General features: G+C 40.8%; 1 protein-coding gene across 32 annotated transcripts in view; it reads right to left on the bottom strand.

Annotated features, from left to right (window-relative positions):
• Nucleotides 1-20,016, bottom strand: part of GFRA2 (GDNF family receptor alpha 2) — a 410,970-nt gene that overhangs the window by 311,523 nt on the left and 79,431 nt on the right. For 28 of the 32 annotated variants that reach the window (XM_064368864.1, XM_064368852.1, XM_064368847.1 and 25 more), the window contains 3 exons: nucleotides 9,369-9,535; nucleotides 2,242-2,349; nucleotides 1,396-1,578 (listed from right to left, as the gene is read on the bottom strand). The gene's annotated coding sequence lies outside the window, so the exon portion shown is untranslated. Of the gene's footprint in view, nucleotides 1-1,395; nucleotides 1,579-2,241; nucleotides 2,350-9,368; nucleotides 9,536-14,424; nucleotides 14,603-20,016 lie in introns of all 32 variants that reach the window. The other 4 variants (XM_064368853.1, XM_064368865.1, XM_064368851.1 and 1 more) reach the window with 4 other exon arrangements.

Raw genomic sequence — 20,016 nt, 5'->3', positions numbered from 1 at the left:
GTATGACTGTGTGAGACAGTGAGTATGAATTCTGAGTCTGTATGACAGTGTGATGGTGTGAGTGTGAATGTTGAATGTGTGTAGATTGAGATACAGTGCTGTGTAAATTTTGAGTGTATGACTGTGAGATAGTGTGTGTATGTTAATGGTGAGTGCATATGTGTATGACTGTGTGAGAGAGTGTGTGTGAATTCTGAGTGTGTATATAACTCAGTGTGAGCTATTGTGTGTGAATTCTGAGTGTGTGTATGACTGTGAGCTAATGTGTGTGTGAATTCTGAGTGTGCATGACTGTTAGTGTTTGTGTATGACTGTGTGTGTGAATTCTTAGGTGTGCATGACTGTGTGTTGGTGTGTGTGTGAATTCTGAATGTATGCATGACTGTGTTAGTGTGTTTGAATTCTGTGTGTGTATGACTGTGAGCTAGTGTGTGTGAATTCTGAGTGTGTGTATGACTGTGTTATTCTGAGTGTGTGTGCATGTGTGTGAATGATGAATGTATGTGCATGACTGTGTGTGAGATAGTATGAGTGAATGTGGTAGGGGTGTGGAAGCGTGGATGTTTGAGGAAGGATGGGTGGACATGGGAAGAGGTTCCCCTCAGGACAACCTTTCACTAACCTGCTCTGGGTGATGCCTCATGGGAACAGGCAGGAGGGGTCCCTGGCTTCTGTGTCTGCATCTATTATTTTGAGGGCTTGCACCCTGCCTCCCTTCCTTAAGAACTCACTTCACACCCTTGCGGAAGGCTCTCCTTATCCCAACAATAAAATAAAGCACAAAAGGCTCCTGCCTGTGTGGGGAGATCAAAGCCAGCCTTCCTAGCCTGGCCTCCCCCCTCACCTCCCATCCCCTCCCCACCCACTCCCTCTCTTTATTCTGATCACTCGCCTTTTCTTCAAAGGCCTCCTTTCTGGAAGAGGAATTGTGCACACTTTGTCTCAAACATGCTGTATTTTTTGTTAACAGCAGCACTGCACCAAAAGAGATCAAACGAGGGGCAGGGAAAAAAAGAAAAAAGAATCCACCCCCAAAATGAATAATTTAACCCTTCCCAACCTGGGAAAGGAGGGCTTGAGAAAAGGAGAGGGTACAGAGACTTCACTCCAGCCCCCTGGGGTCTCCCCGTGCGGTGGCCTAGAGGAGACAGTGAGGGTCTCGGCATCCCAACGCCATCCACTGCTGTTTTACTGACACTTTCTAACTCTGCCTGCCCTCTGCTTCTTGCCTGGAATTTTTGGCTGCCCTGTTTGTGGGTGAGGGAGAGTTGATTAAGGAAGGAAAAGGCATCTCACCTAACTGGTGTCTGCCAGGCCTGGGCTCCCAGCCTTCAGACCCTTCCGTATTCACACACTCTGATCCAGACAGAATTGCATTTTGTTTTTCAAACTTACCTGTCAGTTCTGGTTATATTACCGGGTGTGTATTCTTTTCTCTTGTCTTCTGCCTGAATCCCCTTGTGTCCTTCAGGCTCAAAGAAGTGTGGTGCATCTAGGTTGCAGAGTAAATTCAGCAGCAAGAGTGATTTCCAACTCTTGTAGGATGTAGAGCTTGGGCTTCTAGGACCCTCGGGATTCCTGGCAAGTGAACACAGATGAGATGGGCCTGGGTAATGGGAGTCAGACTACCAGGCAGGCTCAAAGGCACCTGGCCCTGCCCAGCTAGCCCTCTGCTTGGCACAACAGGAGCAGCGTCGTTCCCTGTGGGGTCTGAATTTACACCAGATCCCAAAGGTTATCAGGTGAGTGAGCTGACCAATGAAAGCAAGAGAAGCAAATCATCAATCTCCTCTCTTTCACTGAGCATTTGATACTTTTTTAAGTTACCATGGAGGCCGGGCACAGTGGCTGGCACCTGTAATCCCAGCACTTTGGGATGCTGAGGCAGATGGATTACCTGAGGTCAGGAGTTTGAGACTAGCCTTGTCAACATGGAGAAACCCCATCTCTACTAAAAATATAAAAAATTAGCCGGGCATGGTGATGTGAGCCTATAATCCCAACTACTTGGGAGGCTGAGGCAAGAGAATTGCTTAAGCCTGGGAGGTGGAGGTTGCAGTGAGCTGAGATGGCACCACTGTGCTCTAGCCTGGGTGACAGAGTGAGACTCTGTCTCAAAAAAGAAAAAGTCACCATAGAATTACAGAGATGTGTATGACCAGTTGTCTTAGTACATTCCAGCTGCTATAACAAAATTCCTTAGACTAGGTAATTTATAAACTACAGAAATTTATTACTCACAGTTCTGGAGGCTGAGAAGTCCAAAATTAAGGCACCGGCAGATTCAGTATCTGGTAAGGGCCTGGACTTCATAGATGGCTCCTTCTATATGTCCCACATGGCAGCAGGCTAAGGGAGACAAGCCTCTTTTATTAGGGCACTAATCCCATTTGTAAGTCCTCATGATCAAATCACCTCCTAAGGATCCCATCTCTTGGTGTTATCACTGTGATGATAAAGTTTCAACACATCAAACAACAGCAGCATTAAGACCACAGCAATTGGTATAGGCTCTTTGGGCATGTGTATTTTAGCTGAAAACTTGAGAATGGTAGCAGGAAACAAGACAGGAAGGGACTATGGATCCAGAAGCAATGGGATCCTGGGGGTAATGGACGGGGAAAGCCCCAGGGAGGTAGTGTGTCTGTACCTAGGGTTGAAGGCCTGGCAGGATGTGAAGGTGCATGGGTAGGCAGGAAGTTGGCAGAAAGCATAAAGAAAGACAAGAGTTGAGAAGAAAACAAGGTATGGTAAAAGGCTCCAATGGAGTGGATTCCTTGCAGAGGAGCCAGGAACCAAAGGGCCGATTCTGGTACAGGCAACTGAGCATCCCACAAGTAAATATCACTCTGGGTATTGGAAATCAATGTGCATTTAGTGTTTTGAATAAAGACCATACCCAAGGTCATATAGGTTTTGTCCTGTTTCTCTTTAGGAGTTTTATAGTTTTTCATTCTACATTTAGGCTTATAGTCCATTTTGAGTTAATTGTTGTGAAGGACGTAAGATCTGTGCCTAGAGTCAATTTTTTGCATGAGGATGTTCAGTTTTTCCAGCACCATTTGTTGAAAAGACATTTTTCTCCATTGTATTGCCTTTGCTGCTTTGTCAGAGATCAATGGGCATTTAGTGTTTTGTACATGGTATGACATTCAAATAGTAGAAAATGGTATGTGGAAGTTGGTGAGTCTCATGTGCACCTGTCTCTCAGCTGCTCAGTTCTCTCTTATGGTAACCTGCTTTATGCTTCTTGCATGTCTCAGAGCAATTCTTTGCATATATAAGAACTTATGAACACTATTTATTAATTTATTTGTGGATATAAATGGGTATTAAATACATTGCTGCATATCATTCTTTGTTAATGTTAAAGATTCTTTATTATTTATTTCCATAGGTTTCTGGGGAAGAGGTGGTATTTGGTTACATGAATAAGTTCTCTTTTTTTGGAGACAGAGTCTCACTCTGTCACTGAGGCTGGAGTGCAGTGGCACAATCTTGGCTTTTGCAACCTCCACCTTCCAAGTTCAAGTGATTCTCCTGCCTCAGACTCCTTAGTAGCTGGGATTACAGACATATGCCATCATAGCCAGCTAATTTTTGTGTTTTTAGTAGAGACAGAGTTTCACCATGTTGGCCAGGCTGGTCTTGAATTTCTGACCTCAAGTGATCTGCCTGCCTCAGCCTCCATGAGTAAGTTCTTTAATGGTGATTTCTGAGATTTTGGTGCACGCGTCTCCTGAGCAGTATACACTGTCCCCAATTTGTAGTCTTTTGTTCCTCATCCTCCCCTTCCCTGCAAGTCCCCAAAGTCCATTGTATCATTCTTATGCCTTTGCATCCTCAAAGCTTAGCTCCCACTTATGAGTGAGAACATATGATGTTTGGTTTTCCATTCCTGAGTTACTTCACTTAGAATAATGGTCTACAATTAAATCCAGGTTTGCTGCCAATGGCATTTTTTCATTTTTTTAAATGGCCTGCTATAAACATGCCTGTGCAAGTGTCTTTTTCATATAATGACTTTAAAGACTCTATTTTTAAAGAGAAATTTCAGGTTCACTGCAAAATTGAGAGGAAGGTACAGAGAGTTCCCATATAATCCCTGTCCCCAAACATGTACAGCCTCCTCCACTATGAACATCCCCCACTAGAATAGCACATTTGTTACAATCAATGAATCTGCATCGACACACCATTAATACCCAAGGTCCATAGATTACATTAGGGTTCACTCTTGGTATTATACATTTCATGGATTTAGACAAACGTATAATGACATATGTCTACCATTTTATCATATCAAACATTACGATACATCATCACACGCAGAGCATTTTTACTTCTGTAAAAATTCTCTATGCTGCTCCTATTCATTCCTTCCCAACCCCCAACCCTTGGTGACCATTGATCTTTTTACTGTCTCCATAAGTTTTGCCTCTTGCAGGATGTCATTTAGTTGGAATCACACAGTATATAGTCTTTTCAGATTGGCTTCTTTCACTTCATAATATGCATTTAAGGTTTCTCAATGTATTTTCATGACTTGATAGCTCATTTCTTTTTAGCACTGAATTCTATTGTCTGAATGTATCACAGTTTATCCATTCACCTACCAAAAGAAATCTTGCTTGCTTCCAAGTTTTAGCAATTATGAAACAAGCTGCTATTAACATCTGTGTGCAGGTTTTTGTGTGGATGTAAGACTTCAACTCCTTTGGGTGGATACCAAGGAGTGCAATTGCTGATCATATAGTAAAAGTATGTTTAGCTTTATGAAAAATTGCCAACCTGTCTTCCAAAGTGGCTGTCTGATTTTGCATTCTCACCAGCAAGGAATGAAAGTTCCTGTTGTTCTAAATTCTCATCATCATTTGGTGTTGTCAGTGTTCTGGATTTTGGCCACTCTAATAGGTGTGAAGTGGTATCTCATTGTGTTTTAATTTGCATTTCCCTGATGACGTATGATGTGCAACATCTTTTCCTATGCTTATTTATCATCTGTATATCTTCTTTGATGAGGTGAAGTATTTGTTAAGGTCTTGGCTCTTTTTAAAAAGTGTTGTTTTCTTATTTTTGAGTTTTGAGAGTTATTTGTATATTTTGAACAATAATCCATTATCATATGTATCTTTTGCAAATATTTTCTCCCAGTCTGTAGCTTGTATTCTCATTCTCCTGACATTGCCTTTTGCAGAGCAGAAGTTTATAATTTTAATAAAGTCCAGCTTATCAATTATTCCTTTCATGGATCATGCCTTTGGTGTTGTATCTAAAAAATTATGACCATATCCAAGATCTCATAGGTTTCGTCCTGTTACCTTCTAGGAGTTTTATAGTTTTTCATTCTACATTTAGGCTTATGATCCATTTTCAGTTAATTTTCATGAAGGATATAAGATCTGTGCCTAGATTCACTTTTTTTGGATGTGAATGTTCAGTTGTTCCAGCACCATTTGTTGAAAATACATTTTTCTCCATTACATTGCCTTTGCTGCTTTGTCAAAAATCTGTTGACTTTATGTATGTGTGTCTATTTCTTGGTTCTGTATCCTGTTCCATTAATCAGTTTCTCTGTTCTTCCACCAATACTACATTGTCTTCATTCCTGTAGTTTTATAGTAAGTCTCAAAGTCTGGTATTGTCAATCCTTCAACTTTGTTCTCCTTCAATATTTTTTTTTCTTTTAAAAATTTTATAGATTTAGGAGTATACAAGTGTAGCTTTGTTAAATGGATATATTGCACAGTAGTAAAATTTGGGCTTATGGTAGCCATCACCCCAATACTGTGCATTGTACCCATTAAGTAATTTCTCACCCTTCACCCCTCCCACCCTTTCATACTTCTGAGTCTCCAGTGTCCACTACCACTTGTATGTCCATGTGTACACATTAATTAGCTCCTACTTATACATGAGAACATGCAGTATTTGACTTTCTGTTTCTTAGTCATTTCACTTAAGATAATGGCCTTCAGTTTCATCTATGCTGTTGCACAAGTTATGATTTTACTTTTCATGTCTGAATTTTCTATCATATATACATACATACATACGCACAAACAAATATGCACATACCATATTTTAAAAACTCTTATCAAGCATTGACGGACACTTACATTGATTCCACATATTTGCTGTTGGGAATGGCACTGTAAGAAACATAGGAGTGCAGGTGCTGTTCTGGGTCTTTTGCCTCACTCTACAAAATTTTAAATCAACTTTTAAATATCTATAAAGTAACTTGTTGGTATTTTGATTAGGATTGCATTGAATCTATTTGTAAAGTTAGAAAAAACTGACATCTTGACAATATTGAGTCTTCCTATCAATGAACATGGAACATCTCTCCATTTACTTAGTTCTTTTATTTCTCTCATTAGACTTTTGTACTTTTCTTCATATAGATCTAGTACATATTTTGTCAGATTTTTACCTAAGTATTTAATTTTTTGGAATGCCAATGGCAATGGCATTGTGTTTTTAAATTTTATTTTATTTTATTTTATTTATTTATTTTTTGAGATGGAGTTTCGCTCTTGTTACCCAGGCTGGAGTGCAATGGCATGATCTCGGCTCACTGCAACCTCTGCCTCCTGGGTTCAGGAAATTCTCCTCCCTCAGCCTCCTGAGTAGCTGGGATTACAGGCACGCGCCACCATGCCCAATTAATTTTTTGTATTTTTAGTAGAGACGAGGTTTCACCATGTTGACCAGGATGGTCTTGATCTCTTGACCTCGTGATCCACCTGCCTTGGCCTCCCAAAGTGCTGGGATTACAGGCGTGAGCCACCACGCCTGGCCATGTTTTTAAATTTTAAGTTCTACTTATTCATTGCTGATACATAGGAAAGCAATTGACTTTGTATCTTGTAATGTTGCTATAATCACTTATTAGTTTTAAATATTTTTGTTGTTTATTCTTTCTGATTTTCTACATAGGAAGCAAGTCATCTGACATCAGAAAGTTTTATTTATTTCTACCAATCTTATATCCTTATTTTTGTTTCTTAAATTTATACATAATATTTTTACATATTTATGAGGTACACGTGATATTTTGTTACATGCATGGAATATGTAACATTCAAATTGGTGTGTTTAGTGTATTCATCTTCTCATGTATGTATCATTTCTATGTGTTGGGGCCATTTCAAGTCCTCTCTTCTGACTATTTGGAAATATACAAGACATTGTTGTTAACTGTAGTCATTCAACTCTGCTACCAAACATTACAATGTATTCCTTCTACTTAGCTGTATATTTGTACCCATTAACCAATCTCTTTTCAACTCTCCCCCTCCCTGTCTACACATTCTTCCCATCCTCTGGTATCTATCACTCTACTCTCCATCTCAATGAGATTCACTTTTCTAGCACCCACATATAAGTGAGAATATGTGATAGTTGTCTTTCTGTGCCTGGCTTATTTCACTTATCATGATGACCTTCAGTTCCAATCATTTTTCTGCAAATGACGTAATTTTATTCTTTTTTGTGGCTGAATAGTAATGCATTGGGTGTATATATATCATATTTTCTTTATCTATTTGTCCGTTGATGAACACTTAGTTTGATCCCATAGCTTTGGTATTGTGAATAGTCCTGTAGTAAACATGAGGATGTAGTTATTTTTATTTTGCATTTGAATATTCCTGAAACAATAGTGATTTATTTAAGTAAATCATTATTTAGTTCCCAGCATTAATAGTAATGCTTATATTTTTCCATTAATCATGACGCTTTTGACTTAAGATATATGAAGTTTTATCATAATGAGGAGCTGTGTATTTATAAAACTATTTTTTCATTAAGAAAGCATGCCTTTCCAGCATTTATGGAGGTTCTCTTTTGATCTAATATAGCCAATTATATTAATAGAGTCAAACTATCTTTGCATTTTTGGAATATACATCATTTAATCATGAATAATTATTCTTTTGGTCTTTTGCCTGATTCTCTATGTTACTATTTCATGTAGAATGTACACATTGATATTCATCAAATGAAAGTAGTTTACAGGTTTATTTTGTATTTAATTTGTCAGGTTTTATTATCAATGCTATTCTAATTTTATAAAAGTAATTTGGAAGTATTTTTTTTCTTGCAAGAGCTTCTTGACATTAAAAAAAAAATCAAATTTCTGCCAGACCTGTCTTCCTAGCTACTCAGGAGGCTGAAGCAAGGGAATCACTTGAGACCAGGAGTTCAATGCTGCAGTGCCTTATGATCAGACCTGTGAATATCCACTGTATTCAAGCCTGGGCAACATGGTAAGATCCACCCCTGACCCCCTCTCTTTTTTGAGATGGAGCCTCACTCTGTCACCACGTTGATGTGCAGTGGTGCGATCCTGGATCACTGCAACCTCTGCCTCCCAGGTTCAAGGGATTCTCCTGCCTCAACATCCTAAGTAGCTGGGACTACAGATGTGTGCCACCACACCTGGCTAATTTTTGTATTTTTAGTAGAGATGAGTTTTCACCATGTTTGTCAGGCTGTTCTCAAACTCCTGACCTCTAGTGATCCACCTGCCTTGGCCTCCCAAAGTGCTGGGATTACAGGTGTGAGGCACTGCACCCAGCAAGAACCCCATTTCTTAAAAAAAAAAAATCAAATTTCTTTTTTTGGTAAACGATCTGCTTAAGTTGTTTATCTCCTCTGTGATCTACTTTGGTAATTTACATTTTTTTGGAAAATTGGCCTTTTTTTTCAGGTTTTCAAATCTGTACACATATAATTGGATAAAATTATATGATGCTTTCAGTTTCCTCTATATCAGTTTGGTAGGCTTTTCTTAAAAGTAACCTTATGAGATATTTTAATATGATTAATTAGAAGATGTTTTATGCAAAAGGAAAACAAGTTGAAATGTGAGATATTTGCAAATGGCAAACTCTATCATTATGAAATGAAGGATACAGAGGTGGTTCAATACTACTATCTTGACAGATTTTTTGAGATCTCATCATTTAAGGATCAAAGGTCAGGGATACAGAGTGGTTTGTTTTGCCATTTTAGAAGAATCCTCACCTCCTTTGCAGGTTTCGCCATTCCCATTTTATTGATGGTAGGTAAACAGGCTAAAGGAGTCTCACATAATTTCTCCCACTGAGATGATCTCTTTCCTGAGAGCCACTTAATCCCATGCCAGGACGAGAGTCTCACTTGGTCCTCTACAGTCTCAGGCTGGTCTTGTCTGATCCTTCAAACCAACCTAGGTACCAGTATGACGATCCCCCTCATCTGGCTCTTTATCTCCCCCAATAGCTTCCTTGTGGATCTAAGATGGCTAAATAGATGTGTATCTAAAAACTTCCATTCACCCTTCTCCCAGGGAAGAGAAATGTGAAATGTCAAAAAATTACCTTCTTCTTAGAATTTGCTGGGACCTTCTGGAAAACACAGATGGTTCTTGCTCTTAATTTGCTGAGTGGGGAGGTATTGCCTTTCCCAGCAGATTCATCTTCTCACTCCATCAGGGAGAATGCACAGGATGCTGTCCTGAATTCAAGTAGAATTTTGCCTGTAAGCTCTGAGAGAGAGACAGGGCCAGGATTTTTATGTGTGGCTTAGTGCATCAAAAATAATTGTGTGTGTTCTAATATCTGAACAGTCCTATATGTAAATATGATAATTTGTGTGTGTAAGGGTGTGTGTGTGTGAAAAAACCTGATGGTTTCCAGAGAAAGGTACCCCTCTTTTACCTGTAAATATAACCCCATGTATATAATAAACCATTTTAACTAAAATTTAACTAGAATTCCATTACTTATTTAAATCATTTTAACTAAAAATGGAGCCCTAATACATGCTGGATATTGTGGTGGGTGCTTTGCTACTTATTGCTGGGTGTCTCTGACCTAAAATGTGTCCATTCACAGAAATATGATTAGTATATTTGGGACCAATGTTGCCTCTGCCTCTTCTGTGGTCCCAGGATTTGCTGGAGATGCATGACAAAACAGATGTGCCAGGGCAGCTTTGCCTCATGCCTTCTTAGGGAATCTGTTGTGTGAATCGGCTTGCAGATGAGGGAGTTTACTTTATGCATGTCCGGGAGCACCAGTCAGTTGCCTGGAATCCTTAATCAGGCTGCAGTGGGGAGGGATGGAGTGAGCTAGGCACACCCTGAGCAGGTGATTCCAATTTGTAATTTGGGAGAGCAGCAGTGGATTTAATTGTTCCAACATTCTCTGTGAGGCTTTCTCCTTTTCTCCAAGCTCTGGGCACACCTCCTTGGCTTTTGTTTTACAGCTGATTGAAGATGTTTATTTAAATGAGAAGTCATACCAGAAAGACAAGAATTGAGGCTAGGCTCACAGGCATTATAATTTATGGATACTTCCTTACAAGACACTATACTCAGAAAGACTATAACATAGATTTTAAAAAATTCTGCTGGATTATTCTGATGAGGCTGTGTGTGTGTGGATGAGGTAGGGTCAGGTGGGTGGGTGTTACCTTTAGGTCTCCTAGCTTCCGGAGGCTCCTCACATGGCTCACAGAGAGCTCTGTTCTTCTGCGCTCACTGACCTGGTTCTTCTCTCAGTGGAGGAGAGAAGGAAAGCATCTCGATCATGACTTTCCCTAGCTCATCACTGACCAGTGATAGAGGACCCTTGGGAAGATGGATGGAGCCAAGGTAAGTGGGTTCTGGCATACATTAATTATGAGAGTTGTTCGGACAGAGGATTCACAGGGTGGGGTGCCTGTCGAAGTCAGCGCATGGAGCTGGAGTGATGGGGACATTGAAGAGCAGCGGGGGTACCAGGGCGCTCATGAGAACAGCATGCTGAGCAGCAGGACACATGCGTATGTTTGGGGGTATAAATAATGTCTAATTAGCAACTAAGCTGCGGAAGAAAACTTTCAAGATGGGACTGCAAGCATGGGCATTACTTTCTGTGGATAGAGGCAGGGGAGAGGTAGGAGGCTTAAAAAAGCAAAACTCATCTCTGCCTAAATGAACGGGAGATCCCTAGAAAAGAGTCCCCTGAGTCTTAAAAATCTGAAAGAGATTGTTAACCAGTCTCTGGGTCCAGTCTTCTGTCTCTAAGCCATTGATTGGCAAGGGGCTGAAGCCTAGCAGAAATCAATAAGGAAAAGCTTCCAAAGCCGGCACTAATGACTCAACTGCCAAGACCATTACTCATCCTAGTAAAGGGGTGAGTAATAGTAAAGGAGTGAGTAACTAATTCCTAGAAATGCTGCCCACTTGGTAGATGGCTTTTTCCTTTGGTTTTACTTTTTCCGCTATGTTTATCCACCTCCAAGATGGCAATGACTTCATAAAGCCACCTGGTTAGATCCTTGCAATGCCAGTCCCCAAACCAAAGATCTAGGTGTGAAAGCACAGACATCAGGCCCTCCTCAACCTATAAACTCTCACAGTGAAAATTCCATCACTCATTACTTGGTAAATGAATTCTGCTCTCTGGGAATATCTCCTTGATTCTTTCGAGATAAACATATCCCGGAGGTTCACTTCTCTATCTGAACATTAATTCTTACTTTCATTTATGCATATGACTATATGCATAATATATGTCTCTATGTATATGTATGTGTACATTCTTCTATGTATATATATTTAGTAGAATATATATATAAATTTAGTGGAAAAACACATGTAACATATAATATTATATGCATCTATTTTACATACACCCACTTATGCCCTATTACAAAAATGTACCCATAAAACTGCCCTGCTCTTCTAGTAGGGAGGTTAAAAAGTATACTCAAGGATAAATTATTAGTTAACTGGATAAAGCACATTACAAGGGAAACCATAAAGTCCCATGGTCTAAAAAGTGAGAACAACCAGGATCTGAGGAGGAGGCTTCCAGTGCCTGGGTGATTTTGGAGGCAACACAGAGGAGGAGCATGAGCTGGGCTTTGAAGGATGGGCAGAATCTGTCTATTTGGAGAGCAGGTGGGAGGCATTCATTTGAGTGTTTTGTATTTTGGAGATTATCATTCTTTTCAGAAGCTTTCCCTCTCTACCCTCTAGCACCATCTCTGAAACAGCTTCTTTGGTTCTTTTGTTCCCAAGAGGATGTGTAGCTGTGAAAATGTTTCTCTGGCTGCCTGCTTCTCTTCTGGAATCAGCTCCTCTGTGATTACATATGAGCACAAAGACAGCTTCCTCCATCCAGACAGGGGTCTCAACCTAACGGTTGGGAAGAATTGGGATTGAAGTTGGGGGCTTCTTGTCTGGATGGTCCAGGTGACGCCTCCTTTCACTCTTAAAAGCATTCCTATTTAGATGATAAGTTGAATGTGCCCCTTACCTACAACAGAGAGGAGGAGGAAAAGGAAGGTGAGGGGTATTAGTCTTTGACAGAAACAAACCCTCCTGGAAAAGTATTCAGTCTTGGGGTGCAGCAGTGATAGTCAATACCCCATTGGGCTAAAGATGTAGCAACTATTCCTACAAAAATTCAAGGATGATTCCATTAAAACCTGTATGACTGCCAGAGGTTTTCAAACCTATCTTTCTGTCCCTAGGCCAATGGCACCTGCCCCAGAGATGGCTGTGCTCTGACCTGGTGACATCTGGGCATGGGATATGCCAACCGTGCTCACCTCCAGGCTCTGCCCAACCCAGGGCCAAGACAGGCCCCCAAGGTGTCCTCATCAAGCCACAAAAAGCAACATTGGCAAATGCCACTCATTACCCCACGTTCCCCTCCAACTCCTGCTAGAATCCACACTTCAGAAACCAGATGCAAATCTAAGGGAAACTATACCAATAGTTAGATGTCTGGCATTCTGCCCCTCATTGGCCATGCATTGTTAGGAAAGGAAAGGTCACTTGCTTCCTATGTTCTTCAGTTTTCTCACTGTAAATAACATGAGATAATGCTGCCAGACAGGCAACTGTTTTTTGTTTTTTTGTTTTTTTAGACTGAGTTACGCTCTTGTCATCCAGGCTCGAGTGCAGTGGTATGATCTTGGCTCACTGCAAACTCCACCTCCTGGGTTCAAGAGATTCTCTTGCCTCAGCCTCCCGAGTAGCTTCGATTACAGGCATGTACCACCAAAGCTGGCTAATTTTGTGTTTTTAGTAGAGACAGGATTTCACAATGTTGGCCAGGCTGATCTCAAACTCCTGAACTCAGGTGATCCGCCCGCTTTGGCCTCCCAAAGTGCTGGGATTACAGGTGTCAGCCACCATGCCCAGCCAGCCAGGCAACTTTTGACAGTTATTTGTAATGTCTGGATTTTTTTTTGGTAGTCAATTGCTATGTGGGGTAAGGGCTTAATGTTGCTGGGTTTCTACTAAGATGCTTGGCAAAGTAACTTTCTCCTTTCTAAATCCTGCTCTGGCCTCTGGCAGGTACTGGAGTTATCTCCCTTCCTGATTCAGACCTGATTTGGGGAAAATCTCTTCCACCAGCAACCACTACTGAACAGGAAGGAAAATTCCCAAGGGATGGGGTCATCCTCTCCTTAGAGGTCAGTAAAAGTTTGAAGTTCTAGATTCTTATGCTTATCTCAAAGGATACCTGAGAATCATTTTAAGAAAGTACACTTACTTTTAATTTTTTTGTTTTTTATTTTAGGCTAATATTTATTCAGCATCCTTCAGTGCCAGGTTCTGTGCTAAGATCTTAGCATGCATTATTTAATTTCATCATCCTGATATCCTGTGGGGTGAGGTATTGTTTTTATCCCTATTTTACAATAAAGAAACTGAAGCCACACCCATGATAACTGGAGAGATCAAGGTTCTAACCCCACAACCTTTCTGTTTCTCACGTTTGGTAAAATATTCATCAATTACATGAGCTACTGAACACTTTACTATAAAATAGGCTTAGCGTTAGATGATTTTGCCTAACTGTTGGCGAATGTCAGTGTCACAAGCACATTTAGGGTAGGCTAGGCTAAGTTATGATGCTTAGTTGATTAGGTGTATTAAATTCATTTTTGATGTAAATATTTTCAGCTTACAATGAGATAATCAGGATGCAATCCTACTGTAAGTCAAGGGAGCATCTGTACATGTTTATTCTCATGCAGACTGAACTACTGGTACATTAATGATGATTCCAGGCAAGAAAGTGAGGACCCATAACCACTGCCACTCCCTCCAACATCTTCCTTACCACAGGCTTCCCAAACTATCTAGTGTGGTGAGTCACTAGCACTTTTTAGGTGGATAGTCTAGAGGTGATCTTATTGATCATCCCCAAAAGACACTCTCGAAAGAGAAAGACACTCTGGAGAGACAGAAAGGCTCTGATTATTGAGGTGGCTTGCTCAAAGCTAACAGGTAGTGGCTGTTTCGAGATTTTAATGAATCCTAGGGAAGAAGGAACTTGGAAATTATCTGGACCAGCAAAGACCTTTCCACTCCACCTGAACATTCAGTCGTGAGTCAGGTGGTGTCAGCTCTGTCTCAACTCTTCCCACCTCAGTTCCTGTTGCTTCTCCAGATGCTAAATTCGATTCCAGCCATTCAGACACTGGTCTGTCTTCAAACAGGTCTCTGCTTCTTGGCCTCCATGCATTTGCAGATGCTCTTTCTCTTCCTTTTTTCCCTTTGCTGAATCTTGTTGTTCTTTCAAGACTGCTCAGAGGTCCTCTTGCCCTAAGAAATAAATGGGCCCTGCTCTGCTCCTCCCTCCTTCCCTTTACCTTGAGCACCCCTCAACACACTCACTGCTGGGTGTGTGGGGTTGTCATCCTCTTCCACACTAGATCAGGAGGCGCCATGCCACCATCTCTGCATTGCACTCACCCCTTGCTCAGTGTCTGGCCCTTGAGATGTACATACACACATGCCTGAGGATGCATGTTTACCTCCAGCATGTCCACTGCTCTTCTCTTGCTGTGTTAGTGCTACCAAAGTATGAAGAGTTACTCCTCTTGGGAATATTCGCTTTTTAAAGGAGGAAACAGAGGGAAAGAGTCAGGTATGACCTAAAAGTTGCACTGTAAAAGCTAATCTAATAGCAGCATTTAGGAAAATGACAAGCAGGTAGGGAACTATGTCCTGGTGTGAAGAGACTTAGGGTGACTCCCAGCTCCTTCATGGCTAACACCCATCCCATTGCTCTGGGCCTGTCTCCTTTCCTGCAAAGGAGGACAAAGGGCAGGCTCTGACCCTCCAGGGCTGAGCTGTGCCTCTAGCCAAGGTCTATCCTGTGACAAGCTCAGGTGTCAGAGCAGCTTGTCTGTGTCCACAGAACAGACCTTCACTCCTGCTTATCTTCTGTGTTCATCCTGCAGCCCTCCCACCCTGCTTGCCCTCTTTTTATTTATGCTTCTTCTCTCTTGCTCCCTCTCTGTCCTCTAAGCTTTAATTTCCATTTTTAGGGGGACAGGGAAGAGGCTGAAGACTGAGGGGGCCTGAATCAGAGACTGCCTCCTCACTCGTGAGCCCAGCTCCTCCCCACCACACCTCCAGTCTGGCATGGTGCCTGCTCACCCCTCCACTGCTGTCTGCTCGCTTGGAAGCTGGCATATTTCCTGCTGCAGCATGATTAGATGATGCCATGCAGTCCTGTACTGCTGAGCCACTTCTTAAATCAGATGTTCACTTAGCACAATCACCTCATTATGGAGAGCTTAGCAGTATTGTAATTTTACATGCATGTTGACAATTGATTTTGGGTAAAGGAGAATTCAATTGTTGTGGGGTTTCACATTTTGAGTTTACAGGCATATTACATTTTTAGAAAAACAATTTCTGGCCATGGAGGTATTCATAAGGTTGGATCTCTAACAAGAAACCCACAGCTGGTATGGCAAGGTGGGAGGCTTGCTAAGAGGAAATAAATGAGAGAGCAGGTTGGAAAAAGTGCTAGAAGAAAACTTCTCCTCCGTTTCCACCCCTGAGACCACATGCAGGATCTCTAAATTTGGGATAGGACTTCTGAAGTTTTCACATGTCCCTATTTTACAGATGAGGCCATGGAAGCTCAAGCTAGTGGCACAGTCCCAGAACCACACAGACTCCAGCTAATGCTAGTTCCTCAAACCTGTGTTAAAGGTGGCCCTTCCTGGATGGGTCTCTTGGTTGCTATTACTAGGATTTCCCTGGTAGCGATCTGCCTGGCTACAGGGCCATTCTGACACAGCACAATCTTCAACACTTTTAGAACTGAGCACTTAGCTGCTCTTGCCATGGTCTTTACATTCAAAGACCATGGAGCAAAGTTGTGTCCCAGCTGGTGAAGCTCACGATGCAGAAGCTGGTGGATTTTATTCCTCACTTCTTCATGGGCATCCCCCAGTGTGGATGGTTGTCACTGACTCTCCTTCATCCCTGTTCTCTCAAAATCAGTCTCTTAAGAGTTTATCCCACCGATTTTACCAAGGGTTGTTATTTATTTCTTTGACAGGGTCGTCTTTCCTCACTGCCCCAGCATACCTTCCTGGAACCTCCTTCAATTCCTTTTCCTCTTCCATTTATCCCATCATTTACACATTGTCCACTTCAGGGCAGATAGAAGTTTGGCATAATATCCTAACTTTAACATGCATGGTAAAGCTAGGGTCCTTTTCTAATTTAAGTGAGTCTGAGGGTCCTAGAAGGTCAAAAAAATTCTGAGCACACTGCACTGCTGAAACAAGGGTTGCATTTTCTTATAGGCTCTTATCACCAAACCAAACAGAACTCCTCATAGTGTCAGATGGAGCCCAGCTCTCTGGCTCTCATTTCACAGATGCAGGCCATAGGTGATTTCAGGGGATCTGGGGAGGAGAGGATGGATAGAGCTGTGAAAAGCACTGCACCTGCTGCAGAAAAACAACTCCAGTGCATATGGTGGGGCAGCAGTACTCTCGCATGGGCAAAAATTTATGGAAGGGATGGTGGAATATACGGGGTTCTTGGGTTACAGAGGGGTGATCTCTGTTGGATCCATTCCTTCTAGGAGTGTCATTCCTGAAGAGGATAGATTTGGGAGGAGAGAAGGTCATGTAGGAGATCCAGGAGATCTCACAGAGAGGTTATTGTTACAAGCCAAACTGTGTCTCACAAAAAGACATGATGAAGACTTGACACTCAGTACCTCAAAAAGAGACCTTAGTTGGAAACAGGGTCATTGCAGATGGAAATAGTCAAGATGAGGTCATAATGGAAGAGGATGAGTCTTTAATCCAATATGACTGTTGTCCTTATAAGAAGAAGGGAAGAGACACAAGGAGAATGCCATTTGACAGCAAAGGCAAGGATTGGGGTCATGCAGCTGTAAGCCAACTCCTGCTGAGGATTGTCAGTCACCAACGGAGGGGAGGAGGGTGGTGTTGCTCTTCCAGCAGGTTCTCCTTCAAAGCCCTTGGAGAGAACCACTCCTGCTGATGCTGCTCCTTTGGGCTTCTGGCCTCCAGAACTGGGAGAGACTATGTTTGTTGTTTTAAGCCACCCACTTCACTATGGCAGCCCTGGGGAACTAATACAGTCAGCCCTGCATATCTGTGGATTCATAAACCATATCCAACTAGCCACAGATCAAAAATATTTGGAAAAAAGGAACAAAAATAACAACATAACAATAAATATAATAGAAACAAAAAAAATAACAACTACTCACATATCATTTATCTTTTATGAAGTATTATAAGTAATCTAGAGATGATTTAAAGCATAAGGGTAGAACTTACTCATGTAATCAAACACCATGTGCTCCCCAATAACCTATGGAAATAAAAATTTCTTTAAAAAATAAAGTATATGGGAAATGTGCATTGGGTATATGCAAATACAACTAAATGGAAGTAAAACACTCCTCAACAAATGCAAAAGAACTGAAATTATAACAAAGAGTCTCTCAGACCACAGTGCAATCAAATTAGAACTCAGGATTAAGAATCTCACTCAAAACCACACTATTATATGGAAATTGAACAACTTGCTCCTGAATGACTCCTGGGTAAATTCTGAAATTAAGGCAGAAATCAAGAAGTTCTTTGAAACCAATGAGAACAGAGACAATGAACCAGAATCTCTGGGGCAAAGCTAAAGCAGTGTTAAGAGGGAAATTTATAGCACTAAATGCCCATGTCAGAAAGTTAAAAAGATCTCAAATCAACACTCTAACATCACAATTGAAAGAGCTAGAGAGGCAAGTGCAAACTAATCCAAAAGCTAGCAGAAGTCAAGAAATAACTAAGATCAGAGAAGATTTGAAGGAGACGGAGAAACGCAAAACCCTCCAAAAAATCAATGAATCCAGGAGTTGGTTTTTTGAAAAATTAACAAAATAGATAGACCTCTAGCTAGACAAAGAAGAAAATAGAGAAGAATCAAATAGACACAATAAAAAATTATAAAGGGGATATCACCGCTGACCCCACAGAAATGCAAATTACCATCAGAGAATACAATAAACACCTCTACACAAATAAACTCAAAAATCTAGAAAACAAACGGATAAATTTTTGGACACATACACCATACCAAGACTAAACCAAGAAGAAGTTGAATCCCTGAATAGACCAATAACAAGTTCTGAAATTGAGGCAGTGATTAATAGCCTACCAACCAAAAATGTCCAGGACCAGATGGATTCATGGCTGAATTCTACCAGAAATACAAAGAGGAGCAGGTATCATTCCTTGTGAAACTCTTCCAAACAATTCGAAAGGAGAAACTCCTCCCTAAATCATTTTATGAAGTCTGCATCATCCTGATACTAAAAACTGGGAGACACAACAAAAAAAGAAAACTTCAGGCCAATATCCCTGATTAACATTGAGCAAAAAATCCTCAATAAAATACTGGCAAACCAAATCCAGCAGCACATAAAAAAACTTACCCATTATAATCAAGTTGGCTTCATCCCTGGGATGCAAGGCTGGTTCAACATACACAAATCAATAAACGCAATCCATCACATAAACAGAACAAAAGACAAAGACCACATGGTTATCTCAATATATGCAGAAAAGAACTTTGATAAAATTCAATATTCCTTCATGTTAAAAATTCTCAATAAACTAGGTATTCATGGAACATATCTCAAAATAATAAAAGCTATTTATGACAAACCCACAGCCAATATCATATTGAATGGGCAAAAGCTGGAAGCTTTCCCTTTGAAAACCAATACAAGGCAAGGATGCTCTCTCTCACCACTCCTATTTAACATAGTACTGGAAGTTCTGGCCAGGACAATCAGGCAAGAGAAAGAAATAAAGAGTATTCAAATAGGAAGAGAGGAAATTAAATTGTCTCTGTTTGCAGATGACATGATTTTATATTTAGAAAACCCCATCATCTCAGCCCCAAAATCTCCTTGAACTGATAAGCAACTTCAGAAAAGTCTCAGGATACAAAGTCAATGTGAAAAAAATCACAAGCATTCCTTTACACCTACAATTGGCAAGCAAAGAGCCAAATCATGAATGAACTCTGATTCATAATTGCTTCAAAGAGCATAGAATACCCATGAATACAGCTAACAAGGGATGTGAAGGACCTCTTCAAGGAGAACAACAAACCGGTTGCTCAAAGAAATGAGAATGGACACAAGCAAATGGAAAAATTTTCCATCCTCATGGATAGGAAGAATCAGTATCATGAAAATGGTCATACTGCCAAAATTAATTTATAGATTCAATGCTATTCCCATCAAACTACCTACCATTGACATTCTTCACAGAATTAGAAAAAAAAATAACTATTTTAAATTTCACGTGGAATCAAAGATGACTCCAGAAAATCCTAAGCAGAAAGAACAAAGCTGGAGGCATCACGCTACCTGATTTCAAACTATATTACAAGGCTACAGTAACCAAAAGAGCATGATAGTGGCACCAAAACAGACATATAGACCAATGGAGTGGAACAGAGACCTCAAGAATAATACCACACATCTACAACTATCCGATTTTCGACAAACCTGACAAAAACAAGCCATGGGGAAAGGATCTTCTATTCAGCTAATGGTGCTGGGAAAACTGGCTAGCCATATGCAGAAAACTGAAACTGGACCCCTTCCTTACATCTTATATAAAATTAACTCAAGATGGATTAAAGACTTAAATGTAAAACCC

Source organism: Aotus nancymaae, unplaced genomic scaffold (genome assembly GCF_030222135.1).
Source record: "Aotus nancymaae isolate 86718 unplaced genomic scaffold, 86718_ANA_hifiasm-v0.15.2.pri h1tg000079l, whole genome shotgun sequence".
Lineage (NCBI taxonomy): Eukaryota > Metazoa > Chordata > Mammalia > Primates > Aotidae > Aotus > Aotus nancymaae.
The sequence above is the reverse complement of the archived record's forward strand: the minus strand, read 5'-3'. Positions and strand labels throughout refer to the sequence as shown.